The following is a 19,911-nucleotide window of genomic DNA, read 5'->3' as shown; positions in this document are numbered from 1 at the left end:
CCCTTCGCACTACTCCACCTACCCCCTGACTCTACACCCCCCGGGCAGGCCGGCTCCAGGCCACACGCACACACGCACACCCCGACGATCCACAGCGCACTACAAACAATGTGCCTTAAAAGACGAGAGAGAGAACTCTCGGTAATAAGAACGACACCCGGACGGAAGACGCCGTCCGGCGAGAAGACCTGCGGGACCGTGACGGCCATGTGATGAGGTTCTACGGCAGCCCCAGAAAAAGAGAGGAACGTCACGGCCCCCGACAAGGGGTTATTCTGAAAACCGAGAGGACGCAGGCGCAACAATCCCGGCTTCAAGACCTAAGAACGTAAGGACGCAGGCAAGAAAGCCCAGTCCACAAAAACGGACCGCAAGAGAGCAGAGCTGCTGACGCAGCCGAGAACGACGCCGCAAAAAAGGACCGCCTGGAAACCTCCCAGATGCCAGACCGATCCACGCCGCACGTTTGTAACGCCAGAAAAAGAAGTGCCCGATCGGCACCGAGTCGACGGATACACGCGTTCGAGATGCTAGGGATGATGCCCAACTCACAACACCTGAGGCGCACGGCACCCTCCTTGGGCACAAAGGCAACATCGAGACCCAACAAAGTCCTAAGACACACAAGACGCACCACGCAAACTGCACAACAACAGACAGAGCCTGGAACCGCCCTGCCCGGCACACGCTGCCATCCTGCTGAAGACTAACCTGCTCCCTTTACCCGACCAGAGGGCACCGTTCCCAGGCAGCCCTCTCCGCTGCGCTACACTTAGAAACCCCACCCCGCAACGGCCAACCTCGCACCCTCCCTCCCCCGACCCCTCTCCGGCACCGGAGCCTCAACTTAGCTTGCAGACAGCCACGAGTCCAAATCCATCCTGGACAAGGAAAACCACACTCGGCCCGCTGCATTCAGCCTGCCGTCACCAGGTTCCGCTCCACCGTCTGCACAACAAGAACAACGCCGTCAGTCGGCATCACAGCAGTCATCACAGAGCTATCGCACAACATCCGCCGCCTCAGACGTGCCAAGGCATGCCGCTGAACCGCTCCGTACCTACGCCAGAGTCCGACGCCGTGGCTCTGGTCGCTTCCAGCACCTAGGATACAAAGAGACACAAAATCACCTATGCGCTTGCCAAAAACACACCAGCCCCACGCTCCCTACTCCCCAGCTCACCTCAAACGCTCCTCCGCTTCCAAATGCGACCCGCACAGAGCCTGCAAAACCAAAGAGAAACACTGCAACTCCATGGCCATACAAGACTTGGCTATGAGACACCAACCCAAACCACAACCACCTCACCTTCCAGGAACGCTCCTCAGCGGGCGGCATTGCCCCTCCAAACGGCACCTACAAACACCAAAGCCAAAAGGCACTTCCTGAAACGCTGCCCAAAACCACAGCCTGCCCACACCTATCCCCTTCTCCCCCTCCTTTACCTTCAACAGCTTGCCTCCCCCGCCTCCGTCACTTTGGGTTCCCGCTTGGAGGCTGACGCACCACCTCTAAGATGCAAACAACGGGGGTGGCTTAGAACCGCACCAGCCACACGCAGCACCTGAAAAATAACCCCTCCTTCAGCCCACCCATCCCCGAGTCAGCTCCAGGGCCCATACCCCACATTGCTCCTCGCTTGGAACCTTCACGTTATTAAAAAAAAAAAAAAAAAAAAAAAGTCAGAAACACCATAAAGTAGTCAAAGAACCACCAGTCACATCTTCCCTCTAACCCCCCTCAGCTACTCCGTCCAACCCGACTGAACCACCTTTGCCTCAACAGTCTAGGCAGAGCAATGCATTAGCCACAGACCCTTCGCACTACTCCACCTACCCCCTGACTCTACACCCCCCGGGCAGGCCGGCTCCAGGCCACACGCACACACGCACACCCCGACGATCCACAGCGCACTACAAACAATGTGCCTTAAAAGACGAGAGAGAGAGAACTCTCGGTAATAAGAACGACACCCGGACGGAAGACGCCGTCCGGCGAGAAGACCTGCGGGACCGTGACGGCCATGTGATGAGGTTCTACGGCAGCCCCAGAAAAAGAGAGGAACGTCACGGCCCCCGACAAGGGGTTATTCTGAAAACCGAGAGGACGCAGGCGCAACAATCCCGGCTTCAAGACCTAAGAACGTAAGGACGCAGGCAAGAAAGCCCAGTCCACAAAAACGGACCGCAAGAGAGCAGAGCTGCTGACGCAGCCGAGAACGACGCCGCAAAAAAGGACCGCCTGGAAACCTCCCAGATGCCAGACCGATCCACGCCGCACGTTTGTAACGCCAGAAAAAGAAGTGCCCGATCGGCACCGAGTCGACGGATACACGCGTTCGAGATGCTAGGGATGATGCCCAACTCACAACACCTGAGGCGCACGGCACCCTCCTTGGGCACAAAGGCAACATCGAGACCCAACAAAGTCCTAAGACACACAAGACGCACCACGCAAACTGCACAACAACAGACAGAGCCTGGAACCGCCCTGCCCGGCACACGCTGCCATCCTGCTGAAGACTAACCTGCTCCCTTTACCCGACCAGAGGGCACCGTTCCCAGGCAGCCCTCTCCGCTGCGCTACACTTAGAAACCCCACCCCGCAACGGCCAACCTCGCACCCTCCCTCCCCCGACCCCTCTCCGGCACCGGAGCCTCAACTTAGCTTGCAGACAGCCACGAGTCCAAATCCATCCTGGACAAGGAAAACCACACTCGGCCCGCTGCATTCAGCCTGCCGTCACCAGGTTCCGCTCCACCGTCTGCACAACAAGAACAACGCCGTCAGTCGGCATCACAGCAGTCATCACAGAGCTATCGCACAACATCCGCCGCCTCAGACGTGCCAAGGCATGCCGCTGAACCGCTCCGTACCTACGCCAGAGTCCGACGCCGTGGCTCTGGTCGCTTCCAGCACCTAGGATACAAAGAGACACAAAATGACCTATGCGCTTGCCAAAAACACACCAGCCCCACGCTCCCTACTCCCCAGCTCACCTCAAACGCTCCTCCGCTTCCAAATGCGACCCGCACAGAGCCTGCAAAACCAAAGAGAAACACTGCAACTCCATGGCCATACAAGACTTGGCTATGAGACACCAACCCAAACCACAACCACCTCACCTTCCAGGAACGCTCCTCAGCGGGCGGCATTGCCCCTCCAAACGGCACCTACAAACACCAAAGCCAAAAGGCACTTCCTGAAACGCTGCCCAAAACCACAGCCTGCCCACACCTATCCCCTTCTCCCCCTCCTTTACCTTCAACAGCTTGCCTCCCCCGCCTCCGTCACTTTGGGTTCCCGCTTGGAGGCTGACGCACCACCTCTAAGATGCAAACAACGGGGGTGGCTTAGAACCGCACCAGCCACACGCAGCACCTGAAAAATAACCCCTCCTTCAGCCCACCCATCCCCGAGTCAGCTCCAGGGCCCATACCCCACATTGCTCCTCGCTTGGAACCTTCACGTTATTAAAAAAAAAAAAAAAAAAAAAAAAAAAAAAAGTCAGAAACACCATAAAGTAGTCAAAGAACCACCAGTCACATCTTCCCTCTAACCCCCCTCAGCTACTCCGTCCAACCCGACTGAACCACCTTTGCCTCAACAGTCTAGGCAGAGCAATGCATTAGCCACAGACCCTTCGCACTACTCCACCTACCCCCTGACTCTACACCCCCCGGGCAGGCCGGCTCCAGGCCACACGCACACACGCACACCCCGACGATCCACAGCGCACTACAAACAATGTGCCTTAAAAGACGAGAGAGAGAACTCTCGGTAATAAGAACGACACCCGGACGGAAGACGCCGTCCGGCGAGAAGACCTGCGGGACCGTGACGGCCATGTGATGAGGTTCTACGGCAGCCCCAGAAAAAGAGAGGAACGTCACGGCCCCCGACAAGGGGTTATTCTGAAAACCGAGAGGACGCAGGCGCAACAATCCCGGCTTCAAGACCTAAGAACGTAAGGACGCAGGCAAGAAAGCCCAGTCCACAAAAACGGACCGCAAGAGAGCAGAGCTGCTGACGCAGCCGAGAACGACGCCGCAAAAAAGGACCGCCTGGAAACCTCCCAGATGCCAGACCGATCCACGCCGCACGTTTGTAACGCCAGAAAAGAAGTGCCCGATCGGCACCGAGTCGACGGATACACGCGTTCGAGATGCTAGGGATGATGCCCAACTCACAACACCTGAGGCGCACGGCACCCTCCTTGGGCACAAAGGCAACATCGAGACCCAACAAAGTCCTAAGACACACAAGACGCACCACGCAAACTGCACAACAACAGACAGAGCCTGGAACCGCCCTGCCCGGCACACGCTGCCATCCTGCTGAAGACTAACCTGCTCCCTTTACCCGACCAGAGGGCACCGTTCCCAGGCAGCCCTCTCCGCTGCGCTACACTTAGAAACCCCACCCCGCAACGGCCAACCTCGCACCCTCCCTCCCCCGACCCCTCTCCGGCACCGGAGCCTCAACTTAGCTTGCAGACAGCCACGAGTCCAAATCCATCCTGGACAAGGAAAACCACACTCGGCCCGCTGCATTCAGCCTGCCGTCACCAGGTTCCGCTCCACCGTCTGCACAACAAGAACAACGCCGTCAGTCGGCATCACAGCAGTCATCACAGAGCTATCGCACAACATCCGCCGCCTCAGACGTGCCAAGGCATGCCACTGAACCGCTCCGTACCTACGCCAGAGTCCGACGCCGTGGCTCTGGTCGCTTCCAGCACCTAGGATACAAAGAGACACAAAATCACCTATGCGCTTGCCAAAAACACACCAGCCCCACGCTCCCTACTCCCCAGCTCACCTCAAACGCTCCTCCGCTTCCAAATGCGACCCGCACAGAGCCTGCAAAACCAAAGAGAAACACTGCAACTCCATGGCCATACAAGACTTGGCTATGAGACACCAACCCAAACCACAACCACCTCACCTTCCAGGAACGCTCCTCAGCGGGCGGCATTGCCCCTCCAAACGGCACCTACAAAAACCAAAGCCAAAAGGCACTTCCTGAAACACTGCCCAAAACCACAGCCTGCCCACACCTATCCCCTTCTCCCCCTCCTTTACCTTCAACAGCTTGCCTCCCCCGCCTCCGTCACTTTGGGTTCCCGCTTGGAGGCTGACGCACCACCTCTAAGATGCAAACAACGGGGGTGGCTTAGAACCGCACCAGCCACACGCAGCACCTGAAAAATAACCCCTCCTTCAGCCCACCCATCCCCGAGTCAGCTCCAGGGCCCATACCCCACATTGCTCCTCGCTTGGAACCTTCACGTTATAAAAAAAAAAAAAAAAAAAAAAAAAAAAAAAAAAAAAAAGAGTCAGAAACACCATAAAGTAGTCAAAGAACCACCAGTCACATCTTCCCTCTAACCCCCCTCAGCTACTCCGTCCAACCCGACTGAACCACCTTTGCCTCAACAGTCTAGGCAGAGCAATGCATTAGCCACAGACCCTTCGCACTACTCCACCTACCCCCTGACTCTACACCCCCCGGGCAGGCCGGCTCCAGGCCACACGCACACACGCACACCCCGACGATCCACAGCGCACTACAAACAATGTGCCTTAAAAGACGAGAGAGAGAACTCTCGGTAATAAGAACGACACCCGGACGGAAGACGCCGTCCGGCGAGAAGACCTGCGGGACCGTGACGGCCATGTGATGAGGTTCTACGGCAGCCCCAGAAAAAGAGAGGAACGTCACGGCCCCCGACAAGGGGTTATTCTGAAAACCGAGAGGACGCAGGCGCAACAATCCCGGCTTCAAGACCTAAGAACGTAAGGACGCAGGCAAGAAAGCCCAGTCCACAAAAACGGACCGCAAGAGAGCAGAGCTGCTGACGCAGCCGAGAACGACGCCGCAAAAAAGGACCGCCTGGAAACCTCCCAGATGCCAGACCGATCCACGCCGCACGTTTGTAACGCCAGAAAAAGAAGTGCCCGATCGGCACCGAGTCGACGGATACACGCGTTCGAGATGCTAGGGATGATGCCCAACTCACAACACCTGAGGCGCACGGCACCCTCCTTGGGCACAAAGGCAACATCGAGACCCAACAAAGTCCTAAGACACACAAGACGCACCACGCAAACTGCACAACAACAGACAGAGCCTGGAACCGCCCTGCCCGGCACACGCTGCCATCCTGCTGAAGACTAACCTGCTCCCTTTACCCGACCAGAGGGCACCGTTCCCAGGCAGCCCTCTCCGCTGCGCTACACTTAGAAACCCCACCCCGCAACGGCCAACCTCGCACCCTCCCTCCCCCGACCCCTCTCCGGCACCGGAGCCTCAACTTAGCTTGCAGACAGCCACGAGTCCAAATCCATCCTGGACAAGGAAAACCACACTCGGCCCGCTGCATTCAGCCTGCCGTCACCAGGTTCCGCTCCACCGTCTGCACAACAAGAACAACGCCGTCAGTCGGCATCACAGCAGTCATCACAGAGCTATCGCACAACATCCGCCGCCTCAGACGTGCCAAGGCATGCCGCTGAACCGCTCCGTACCTACGCCAGAGTCCGACGCCGTGGCTCTGGTCGCTTCCAGCACCTAGGATACAAAGAGACACAAAATCACCTATGCGCTTGCCAAAAACACACCAGCCCCACGCTCCCTACTCCCCAGCTCACCTCAAACGCTCCTCCGCTTCCAAATGCGACCCGCACAGAGCCTGCAAAACCAAAGAGAAACACTGCAACTCCATGGCCATACAAGACTTGGCTATGAGACACCAACCCAAACCACAACCACCTCACCTTCCAGGAACGCTCCTCAGCGGGCGGCATTGCCCCTCCAAACGGCACCTACAAACACCAAAGCCAAAAGGCACTTCCTGAAACGCTGCCCAAAACCACAGCCTGCCCACACCTATCCCCTTCTCCCCCTCCTTTACCTTCAACAGCTTGCCTCCCCCGCCTCCGTCACTTTGGGTTCCCGCTTGGAGGCTGACGCACCACCTCTAAGATGCAAACAACGGGGGTGGCTTAGAACCGCACCAGCCACACGCAGCACCTGAAAAATAACCCCTCCTTCAGCCCACCCATCCCCGAGTCAGCTCCAGGGCCCATACCCCACATTGCTCCTCGCTTGGAACCTTCACGTTATTAAAAAAAAAAAAAAAAAAAAAAAAAAAAAAAGTCAGAAACACCATAAAGTAGTCAAAGAACCACCAGTCACATCTTCCCTCTAACCCCCCTCAGCTACTCCGTCCAACCCGACTGAACCACCTTTGCCTCAACAGTCTAGGCAGAGCAATGCATTAGCCACAGACCCTTCGCACTACTCCACCTACCCCCTGACTCTACACCCCCCGGGCAGGCCGGCTCCAGGCCACACGCACACACGCACACCCCGACGATCCACAGCGCACTACAAACAATGTGCCTTAAAAGACGAGAGAGAGAACTCTCGGTAATAAGAACGACACCCGGACGGAAGACGCCGTCCGGCGAGAAGACCTGCGGGACCGTGACGGCCATGTGATGAGGTTCTACGGCAGCCCCAGAAAAAGAGAGGAACGTCACGGCCCCCGACAAGGGGTTATTCTGAAAACCGAGAGGACGCAGGCGCAACAATCCCGGCTTCAAGACCTAAGAACGTAAGGACGCAGGCAAGAAAGCCCAGTCCACAAAAACGGACCGCAAGAGAGCAGAGCTGCTGACGCAGCCGAGAACGACGCCGCAAAAAAGGACCGCCTGGAAACCTCCCAGATGCCAGACCGATCCACGCCGCACGTTTGTAACGCCAGAAAAGAAGTGCCCGATCGGCACCGAGTCGACGGATACACGCGTTCGAGATGCTAGGGATGATGCCCAACTCACAACACCTGAGGCGCACGGCACCCTCCTTGGGCACAAAGGCAACATCGAGACCCAACAAAGTCCTAAGACACACAAGACGCACCACGCAAACTGCACAACAACAGACAGAGCCTGGAACCGCCCTGCCCGGCACACGCTGCCATCCTGCTGAAGACTAACCTGCTCCCTTTACCCGACCAGAGGGCACCGTTCCCAGGCAGCCCTCTCCGCTGCGCTACACTTAGAAACCCCACCCCGCAACGGCCAACCTCGCACCCTCCCTCCCCCGACCCCTCTCCGGCACCGGAGCCTCAACTTAGCTTGCAGACAGCCACGAGTCCAAATCCATCCTGGACAAGGAAAACCACACTCGGCCCGCTGCATTCAGCCTGCCGTCACCAGGTTCCGCTCCACCGTCTGCACAACAAGAACAACGCCGTCAGTCGGCATCACAGCAGTCATCACAGAGCTATCGCACAACATCCGCCGCCTCAGACGTGCCAAGGCATGCCGCTGAACCGCTCCGTACCTACGCCAGAGTCCGACGCCGTGGCTCTGGTCGCTTCCAGCACCTAGGATACAAAGAGACACAAAATCACCTATGCGCTTGCCAAAAACACACCAGCCCCACGCTCCCTACTCCCCAGCTCACCTCAAACGCTCCTCCGCTTCCAAATGCGACCCGCACAGAGCCTGCAAAACCAAAGAGAAACACTGCAACTCCATGGCCATACAAGACTTGGCTATGAGACACCAACCCAAACCACAACCACCTCACCTTCCAGGAACGCTCCTCAGCGGGCGGCATTGCCCCTCCAAACGGCACCTACAAAAACCAAAGCCAAAAGGCACTTCCTGAAACGCTGCCCAAAACCACAGCCTGCCCACACCTATCCCCTTCTCCCCCTCCTTTACCTTCAACAGCTTGCCTCCCCCGCCTCCGTCACTTTGGGTTCCCGCTTGGAGGCTGACGCACCACCTCTAAGATGCAAACAACGGGGGTGGCTTAGAACCGCACCAGCCACACGCAGCACCTGAAAAATAACCCCTCCTTCAGCCCACCCATCCCCGAGTCAGCTCCAGGGCCCATACCCCACATTGCTCCTCGCTTGGAACCTTCACGTTATTAAAAAAAAAAAAAAAAAAAAAAAAAAAAAAAAAAAAAAAAAAAAGAGTCAGAAACACCATAAAGTAGTCAAAGAACCACCAGTCACATCTTCCCTCTAACCCCCCTCAGCTACTCCGTCCAACCCGACTGAACCACCTTTGCCTCAACAGTCTAGGCAGAGCAATGCATTAGCCACAGACCCTTCGCACTACTCCACCTACCCCCTGACTCTACACCCCCCGGGCAGGCCGGCTCCAGGCCACACGCACACACGCACACCCCGACGATCCACAGCGCACTACAAACAATGTGCCTTAAAAGACGAGAGAGAGAACTCTCGGTAATAAGAACGACACCCGGACGGAAGACGCCGTCCGGCGAGAAGACCTGCGGGACCGTGACGGCCATGTGATGAGGTTCTACGGCAGCCCCAGAAAAAGAGAGGAACGTCACGGCCCCCGACAAGGGGTTATTCTGAAAACCGAGAGGACGCAGGCGCAACAATCCCGGCTTCAAGACCTAAGAACGTAAGGACGCAGGCAAGAAAGCCCAGTCCACAAAAACGGACCGCAAGAGAGCAGAGCTGCTGACGCAGCCGAGAACGACGCCGCAAAAAAGGACCGCCTGGAAACCTCCCAGATGCCAGACCGATCCACGCCGCACGTTTGTAACGCCAGAAAAAGAAGTGCCCGATCGGCACCGAGTCGACGGATACACGCGTTCGAGATGCTAGGGATGATGCCCAACTCACAACACCTGAGGCGCACGGCACCCTCCTTGGGCACAAAGGCAACATCGAGACCCAACAAAGTCCTAAGACACACAAGACGCACCACGCAAACTGCACAACAACAGACAGAGCCTGGAACCGCCCTGCCCGGCACACGCTGCCATCCTGCTGAAGACTAACCTGCTCCCTTTACCCGACCAGAGGGCACCGTTCCCAGGCAGCCCTCTCCGCTGCGCTACACTTAGAAACCCCACCCCGCAACGGCCAACCTCGCACCCTCCCTCCCCCGACCCCTCTCCGGCACCGGAGCCTCAACTTAGCTTGCAGACAGCCACGAGTCCAAATCCATCCTGGACAAGGAAAACCACACTCGGCCCGCTGCATTCAGCCTGCCGTCACCAGGTTCCGCTCCACCGTCTGCACAACAAGAACAACGCCGTCAGTCGGCATCACAGCAGTCATCACAGAGCTATCGCACAACATCCGCCGCCTCAGACGTGCCAAGGCATGCCGCTGAACCGCTCCGTACCTACGCCAGAGTCCGACGCCGTGGCTCTGGTCGCTTCCAGCACCTAGGATACAAAGAGACACAAAATCACCTATGCGCTTGCCAAAAACACACCAGCCCCACGCTCCCTACTCCCCAGCTCACCTCAAACGCTCCTCCGCTTCCAAATGCGACCCGCACAGAGCCTGCAAAACCAAAGAGAAACACTGCAACTCCATGGCCATACAAGACTTGGCTATGAGACACCAACCCAAACCACAACCACCTCACCTTCCAGGAACGCTCCTCAGCGGGCGGCATTGCCCCTCCAAACGGCACCTACAAACACCAAAGCCAAAAGGCACTTCCTGAAACGCTGCCCAAAACCACAGCCTGCCCACACCTATCCCCTTCTCCCCCTCCTTTACCTTCAACAGCTTGCCTCCCCCGCCTCCGTCACTTTGGGTTCCCGCTTGGAGGCTGACGCACCACCTCTAAGATGCAAACAACGGGGGTGGCTTAGAACCGCACCAGCCACACGCAGCACCTGAAAAATAACCCCTCCTTCAGCCCACCCATCCCCGAGTCAGCTCCAGGGCCCATACCCCACATTGCTCCTCGCTTGGAACCTTCACGTTATAAAAAAAAAAAAAAGTCAGAAACACCATAAAGTAGTCAAAGAACCACCAGTCACATCTTCCCTCTAACCCCCCTCAGCTACTCCGTCCAACCCGACTGAACCACCTTTGCCTCAACAGTCTAGGCAGAGCAATGCATTAGCCACAGACCCTTCGCACTACTCCACCTACCCCCTGACTCTACACCCCCCGGGCAGGCCGGCTCCAGGCCACACGCACACACGCACACCCCGACGATCCACAGCGCACTACAAACAATGTGCCTTAAAAGACGAGAGAGAGAACTCTCGGTAATAAGAACGACACCCGGACGGAAGACGCCGTCCGGCGAGAAGACCTGCGGGACCGTGACGGCCATGTGATGAGGTTCTACGGCAGCCCCAGAAAAAGAGAGGAACGTCACGGCCCCCGACAAGGGGTTATTCTGAAAACCGAGAGGACGCAGGCGCAACAATCCCGGCTTCAAGACCTAAGAACGTAAGGACGCAGGCAAGAAAGCCCAGTCCACAAAAACGGACCGCAAGAGAGCAGAGCTGCTGACGCAGCCGAGAACGACGCCGCAAAAAAGGACCGCCTGGAAACCTCCCAGATGCCAGACCGATCCACGCCGCACGTTTGTAACGCCAGAAAAAGAAGTGCCCGATCGGCACCGAGTCGACGGATACACGCGTTCGAGATGCTAGGGATGATGCCCAACTCACAACACCTGAGGCGCACGGCACCCTCCTTGGGCACAAAGGCAACATCGAGACCCAACAAAGTCCTAAGACACACAAGACGCACCACGCAAACTGCACAACAACAGACAGAGCCTGGAACCGCCCTGCCCGGCACATGCTGCCATCCTGCTGAAGACTAACCTGCTCCCTTTACCCGACCAGAGGGCACTGTTCCCAGGCAGCCCTCTCCGCTGCCCTACCTTTCAAAACCCCTTCCTGCAATGGCCAGTCCCGTCTCCTCACCCCCTTCCCGGTGCCAGCCCCTCAACGTAATCTTTCAGAGGGCCAGGGGGTCCGCATCCATCCTTGACCACCCACACATCGGCTAGCTGATATTTTCCTGCACTCCCCAGGTTCCTCTTCCTCACCTGCAAAACAAAACCCCACGGCACCAGCAGTAAGCATCGCGACTGTGAAAAGCAACCGCTTCTGCGCCACCTTCACCCTCGTAAGCGCCGCAGCATTCCGCTCGCCTCCTCCACGCCCATTCCAGAGTCGGAGGCTGGAGGCTGCGGCCGTCGTTCCTTGTGGTGCCCAAGATGCTAAGAGACACAAAATTACCTTTGCGCTCGTGAAAAGTCACAAGTCCCACACTCCTCCTCTCTACTTCCCACCTCGCCTCCAATGCTCATCCGATTCCAAAGATGGCCCGCACAGAACCTGCAAAACCAAAGAGAAAAACTTCACCGAGTTGCCGCAGGATACTTGACTCTCGGGCGCCAACAGGCCTGCAACCACCTCACCTTCTCAGACCTCTCAGCAAGTTGCTGCTTCGCTCCTCTGACGCTACATGCATAATCTACAACAATCAAAGCAAACACATGCTGAGATACTACCCAAAACAAGAGCCCACCCACACTGATTCCCATCTCCTGCTCCTTTACCTTGGCCAGTTGCCTGCACTGCCTCTGTTGTTTTCAGGTTGTCATGTTGAGGTGCGGGTACCACCTGTAAAACCCAAACAAGAAAGGATCCTTAAAGCTTCACCCACAATATGACACCTGAAAACTAACTGCTACGCTTGCCCGCTAGTCATTGCTCACCATGCCTGAGTCAGCTCTGGTGCCCATATCCCACGTGGCTTCACATGTTCAAAATAAAGCCAAAAAACCAAACCGTAACCTAGTGGTATACCCGCCAGTCACATCTCTCTAACACCACACACCGACCCACCTTAACTCTGTCACCCTGCACAGCTCGTCCTTCTGCATCTGCAAAACAGTAATATCAAAGAAGTCACACAGATGCAGAGCGACAGCTTAACAATTCCAGAGGTCTTGTTCCCATCAGGAATGCCATCTAGAGCCCAACTACAGCCTGCCATTAAAAGAAATATGTAACTCAAACATGAAGCCCCGCCCATACAAGCCTTAAGACCTTTGAGATTCCATCTGCTCAACTAGCAGCGCCCTAGTGCCACTCCCAAACAGCTCTGGTCATCCCCTCAGCACCCGCAAAATGCTACGGAAATTACTGTCCTCGCCTGCTGCCAATGGCTGCTTGCTCCGAGATGGGCTGTACAGCCTTGGCCAAAGCAGTCTAGGCATATTAACATTAACCAGATGCTCTTAGTGCTAATCTTCCCCTGACTCTACCATTGCTACGCCCCTAGGCAGAGCAGCTCCAACCCACACACAGACACGCACAGACCGACGCTGCACTCAAACGCTACAAACGACACGACCCAGAGACCTAAGAAAACTCTCAGCAAGAGGAACAAGTCCCAGCCCAGAGATGCTGTCAGTCAAGAAGATCGACGGGGCCGCAAGGAAGAATCTATGGCAGCCCCTGAAAAGTCAAATGCCATCGCCAATGGTAGAAAGATATGTATAAACATATGTCCGTAACTGTGACAGCAGATGCATGAGAAGCCAGGCTTAAAGACCCAAGAATGTTAAGACGCAGGGAAGAAATCCCAGAAAAGTGCTCTGGGAAAAGCGACCACTCTTAAGCGACGATGCTAACGCTGCCTTAATCACCAGCACAATAAATTGCCATCCATAATCATCTGATACACAAGACACACAAGAAAGATACGTGCCTTAGACTTAAAGTGTGATAAAGGAAGCGCTCAGTTAGTGTTATGTTGATGAGCCGAGGCTTGCAAGACCCTGGGTATTTCGATGTTCCCACTGGACACAGAGAAGACTGAAGACATCAAGACCTGAGTAAGGTATGGTATGAGACACAGAAGACAGACTACACACACCAGTCAACGCTGACCTCTTCCGCAAGGACACCCCCCTCAGAAGCACCGTGGCATGCCACTCGGTCCCGGTCTAACGCCAGATGTTGCCGCCGACATCACCTGTGGCACCTAGAAAACCAGTGATGCAAAGCGCCCATCGCGCCTGGAAGCGGTCCCTGCTCACAAACTATTCTACACACCTCAAAAATAACTGCTGCTATGGTTTGCTGTTCATTGCTCACCTTGCCTGACAAGCTCAGGGCAGACATTCCTCCACTGGCCTCCCGTGCCACACCTCCAGGGTCAGCATCGATGTCAGGTACACGCTCGTATAGTCCATCTCCAATGACTCGAGAACCGTAACCTTCGATGCCGAGCCCGCCTTGGGAGATTGCGGAGACACACACATATGTTATATACTGCTTTCCAAAAGAGAGCCCACCATGCAAATCCCTTGGACTGACTTACGTACTCAGGCAACACAGAGACCCCAAAACCACAAATCCCAAAATGATTGACCTCAACCTCCATCATGGCCCATGATGCCGCCTGCTCACCTTTGCTGTCATTCCTTGCTCGACTTTGCTGCTTTGCCCAGACCTATTACTTAAACTGCAAGAATAGGTCAAACCACTCACCGACACACAAAAATTAGTTACTGCCAGATGACTCAAATATAGGCAAAGACCAACAGGCCAAACACCAAAAGAGCTACAAGTAGCAAATGACCATGGCTGGTGTAATGACAGACTCTTCCTTTAGGGATAAGTAACTCCTAAATGACTCCATGAACTGCAGCATGGAGAACCCCTCGGTGGACAGCATGCTCGCATGAGAGCGCCGACATATACGGGACAGGACAGTGGGCTGCCAGAAGCTGCTTGCATACACAATGCTACCGTTAGACAACACAGCACTATAAAGTCTTAAGCCAGAACTGCATAGTAGTTACAGGAGACCTGACAGCAGACAGATGCTGAACATGACTTGATGGTCACAGAATCTCATGGAGACGGGTGCCAAAAATCTCATGGAGGCCACTCAGACCCCCCAAACGCTTGATGAGAGATGCTTCTTGCCAAAATACAAGCTCAATAAGGAAAAGCCAAAGGTGATGCGCAGCGAGCTATTAAAAATCTCCATACAGAAGCATGCATTACTTCAGATGGCGGGACAGTCCTGCCAGGTCAGTCAAACCCAAGCACTGGGTTCTAACGCCTGTCCAGCGGTGTCCGTGATATTTCTCACGGCCTCCCATGTCACAGACAGCTCCCCCATCTGGGACCGTGTTGTGCATGTCCCAGCCCCTCCCCACCCCCGTGATGAAAATCAAACAGAACAAATAAGGACTCTACTTGATCACCTTGGCCTCCAAAAGAAGCTTCCTTCCTCTGCTGACAGTCAACACTACTATCCTGGTGCTGTTCCTTGAATGTGGGCTGGCCCTCGGATGCCTCTACTGCTGAAGGAAGAGAAAATGATTACGCTCCTAACAACACGCTCCATCCTCCTCTTGTTCAAGAAATCAAAAGAAAGCTACCATCCCTGACCGCTACACAACAGGAGTCTGTGCAGGAGATGGCTGAGCCCCTCCCCATAAATGGAGAACTCTGCTACGACCCTGCTTTGCCTTGTGGCACCAGCACCCTCCATCAGGGTGCCCCAAACCCATTCGTGACTCCCTAGGAAAATCCAATATAATTAGTTCAAAACACCTGGCAAATAAGATACAACCTAAAAACACATGTACTCCACCTGATCCCAAAACAGTCAGATAGCTGGCTTCCTCCTACACAAAACTCGCATCTTCAACAAATACACAAAAGAGAGCAACATGACACCAAACATAACAAAATCCTTACCCTCTGACACACTCTGAAAGGGACTAGTGCACCCACATAATACATACTCACACTATCGACCCGCATACCAGACTTCCTCAGGGTCAGACCTGCAGAGACAGGAGGAATCCTGACACTGCCTCCCCAGATGCCCCCAGAGCTCCGCTCTCATCATGGGAAAATGCTGGTGAGGATAAGCACAAAAGAAAAAAACAAAAAAAGAGAGGAAAGACAGCCACAGGGACCTGGATGTCAAAAGCCTGACCTTACCTGCAGGAATAAACAACAGAAATCCTGCAAAAAAAGTTCTAACCAAAACCCAGAAAATATGAAAAACCCAGGAACCTCAACAAAAGCTCAGAACATTGTACCATGTGGCAACCGAGACTGCCTGACAGATGCCACCACAAGGACGAGAGGTCTGCCTCAAGAGCGGCTCGAGACCCTTGAGCCCAATGACCTACAAAGCCCCTTAAGGAATTACACCGGCAGTCTACCGACGGAGAAACCGCAATGGCTTAACACGGCAACTCAGAGATCTGAAATGGGCACCTGATGACTACAGAAACTAGTGCTAAAAACACTATAAACAAGAACATCATTATCATGACCAACACTAGAGCAAGCCTCCTTGGGTGCTCAAGGCAAAGGGCAAAAAGAAAAATAGAAAAAGCTTGCGTGCCCAGGACTGCGATAAAAGACACAGCCCTCCCTAGAGATTTCTAAGAGCACAAATAATACACATCCTCTTCTCCAGAAGAGGAGGAGGGAAGGGAAGACAGCAACACAAGCCTGCGCTGGAAATAAGTGTCCAGTCAATGCCTCTAAGTAAGTTTCTGTGACATCCTGATGGACAGATGCAAAAATTAGCTCAGGGAGTGAAATGAGAAAGAAGCACAGAGGAGTGGAGACCCGAGAATTCCAGAGGGTACATTTTCATGTACCTTAACGTACCCAGTGCTTTCCGAGTTGAGACTTGTCTGATGTTTGTCCCCGCACGTTGAGATGCACAGGTCCAGATAGTTTACGCTGCGTCTCTCATGACTCCGTTGTTTCTCCTGTTGGCCATGGAGAGACAAAAACAGAACAGACCTGATCAAAATCTAAATAAAACTGCACAACCCATCTGAGAAAGGCTAGTGAACCTGCCTCCCTTTCCCAACCATCCCCTGCTCTGAAGACTTGAGAAACACCTACTCTTCTCCTGACGTGGCAGGGAAGGAAGGTTGCTCCTTCCCGACAGCTCCTGCCCTGTATTTGCACCCCTGAACCCCCCATGTCAGCTGCTCCTTGGGAACCGCTCTTCTGAACTGTGCCCCATGTTCTGTGAGCACCTCTCATCTTTCATCTTCGCAAAGACTCCGGGCTCTGGAGCAGACCCACAAAATAACTGAAGTCCTGAAGCTTATCATCTAGGAGGGGCCTGCTGCAAACCCAAAAGATTCTAGGGACAACATAGTACTCTGGAAACAATTAGGAACAGTGATTAATTATTCCATACGCTGAAAGACTCTACACCTTATGACCTGGCTGCTTTCTTGAAAAAAGCTAAAATTCCATATACAGATGCCCACCTTAACCCCTGCTAGATCACCTCACCATCACTTCTATTAAGAAATAGTGTCAACAACTTACACAGCAAAACTGGTGAGGAAAACAAGGTTCTGTCTTCAATAAAATCAGGAATTCCAGAAAAAATACAATGCATTTTCAATTAAAAAAAAAAAACCAAAAAAACACCATACAAACTCAGACTGTTAAACCATCGTGCCACCCCTGAACACCCATACAACATTGCTGAGCAGGAAAAAAAAAGAAAAGAAAAAAAAAAAAGCTGCATTCAAGTGTACTTTCTACTATATAATGCTGCTGAACCTTGACTGGTCCTGAGGCCCTTACCTCAAACACACACACCTGCCCAAATAGCTGAGGCAGGTCAAAAATCTGCAATCACCTGAAGGAACAGCAGAGCACTGACACCAATGAAGCCAGGGAGCAGAATGAGCCCCCTGAGGCAAGGCTGTGGCTCATATACCCCTGGCCCCGCCCACCACCCTTCCCACAATCCCCTGGGAAAGGGGAGGGGCAAACCACCAGAAGGCATAAAGGCTGCCCAAGGAGCAGCAGGGAGGTTTCTCCTGTGCCTTAGATTTGCAATGTGCAAAGCACTTAAATGGGGAAAGCGACCCTTACTAGAAACAACAAGACCTGCTCTTGTACAACAACTACATCTATTGCATCAGCAATGCAACCGGGTAAGGAATTAAATGTGTTTTTTCTAGGGTGTGGATTGAATGAGGTCAACATCCTGCTAAGCTGTGTAGGATAGAAGCTCGTTAAACTCATTAGCACTGTTATTATAAAAAAAATAAAAAACACAAGATGCTATGGGGTTACGCTTCATTTCTAGCAAGACCACGCGTGCTACCTAACTTCTACTGGAAGTATGTTCTGGATAGGACTGAATGACAAAGCACAATTAGATCCCATAAAAACACTTTCTCAAAAATTCCTCCAGTTGCAAAGTAAATCACTTACTGTAAATCACCGACAGTTCAGAGTCCCCTCGACGGTCTCTCCGACAGACTCCCTTAACGGAACTAGATGAGTCCCAAGAGACAAAAACCACAAAAACCCTATAGAAATACAAAAAATGTCTCAGAGGCCGTACGAAGCAGCTGAATGAACGCTTAAGTAGCTAGAACAAACATAAATTGCAAAACACAACCAAAAAACCCACAGGAGATCTGTCGATAAAAATAGAGGAAGGCTATCGCCTTCTCTGAAAAAGTCAAGGGGAGATCTGAGCTGACAATAAATGTCTTTGGGGTACCAACCGCCAAACAGAAACGTACCATAAGACAAAAAACCTAAGGGACTGCTGCGGAGCACAAAGATGGCTTTAGAAAAGGTTCTAACAGAATGAGAGGCATCGTCGCAGGGCTCAGAGAGGCCCCAAAGGGGCGAGAGAGACCAAAGAAGTCTTGAGGACGCAATGAGTTCAAAAGGGAGTTGAACAAAGGACGGGTGTCCTCGGGGACCGAACGGAGGTGCGCCGAACAAGGGAGAGGACGGAAGGACCGACCGAGGGAATGGAGGTGGACTCAGGAAGGGTTTGGAGGGGAAAAGAGGTGCGCAAAGTGCCCTGCCGAGCTAAAACGGGGCTCTAGGGCGTAGGAGATGTCTCACGAGAGCTCGGCAATGGGAGCGGAGGAGTCCCGAGGGGGCCTGAGAGACCAAAGCAGCCTCAGAGGTATCAATGAGGAACTCCGAGGGGGATTTCAACAAGTACAGATGTTGTCAGGGGGGCGGGGGCTGAACGAAGGCATCCTAAATACCAAAGAGGAAGATAAGAGCACTCTGAAGTGCACAAAACAAAAAAATTGAACTGCAGCTAAAGTGCTACGAGACTGCTGGGGAGTACGAGAAAGGACTCGGGAGGCATCGTTATATAGATTAGAGGAATTATGAGGGGGCAGGGTAAGAAAAAACGGCTTGGAGACACAGGTAGAGCCTCGGGGTCTCAGGAGAACATCTAGGCAAACTCCACATGAGAGTGAGAGAGGAACCGAACGAAGACACCCTCGACGGCAGAGAGATGAAAGAACACTGCGTAGCGAAGAAAGACGGGAGGCTCCGACTGAACGAGAGAGATGGGAAGGGAGATACGGTGCTACAGCGTGCTGTAGAGAACGAGGAAGGTCTCAGGAGGTGTCGTGACTGTGGGGAGAGGGGCGCTGAGGGGGGCTGAGGGATGAGAGGCGGCTTGGGACGACAAGGAGGAACTTGGGTGATCGTCTGAGCAGAGTACATATGGTCTCGGGCAGCCGGGGACCGAACACGGGAATCTTAGCGTAGAGGAACGAATGAGGGCTGTATGGCTCAAAGTGCTATGAGAACGAGGTGGAGCACAAGGAAAGGTCCCTGGAGGCATCATGAGTGGGAAAAAAAAATGCCCCGAGGGAGGCAGAGAAAAAGAAAAAGGACTGGGGACACGACGATTAAATCCGGAGGGGATCTGAACCGACTAAACTCGTCATTGGACGACCAGGGAATGAATAGAGGCACAGCTAGAGGGAAGAGAGGCTGGGATAACCGGGCCGGTCACAGATCTGGACTCGGGAAGTCTTCTGAGGGAACAAGAGGGGCACGAGGTCCGCTACAAAGCTAAAGGCGCGCTAAGGGCGACCTCGAAGGCATAGATAGGCATCGCGATGCCATTAGAGGGGTCCCGAATGGGCCAGAGAGACCAAAGAAGGCTCAGGACACAAGGAAGACATCTGGAGGGGATCAGAACTTTAACTAGAAAATCAGGTGAAAAGACCAGGTTAAAAAAACCAAAAAAAACCCCAAAAAAACCCAAAAACACAAAAAAC

The sequence above is a fragment of the Platalea leucorodia genome, assembly GCF_965183815.1.
Source record: "Platalea leucorodia genome assembly, chromosome: 2".
Taxonomy (NCBI): domain Eukaryota; kingdom Metazoa; phylum Chordata; class Aves; order Pelecaniformes; family Threskiornithidae; genus Platalea; species Platalea leucorodia.
This window is presented reverse-complemented; position numbering follows the sequence as displayed.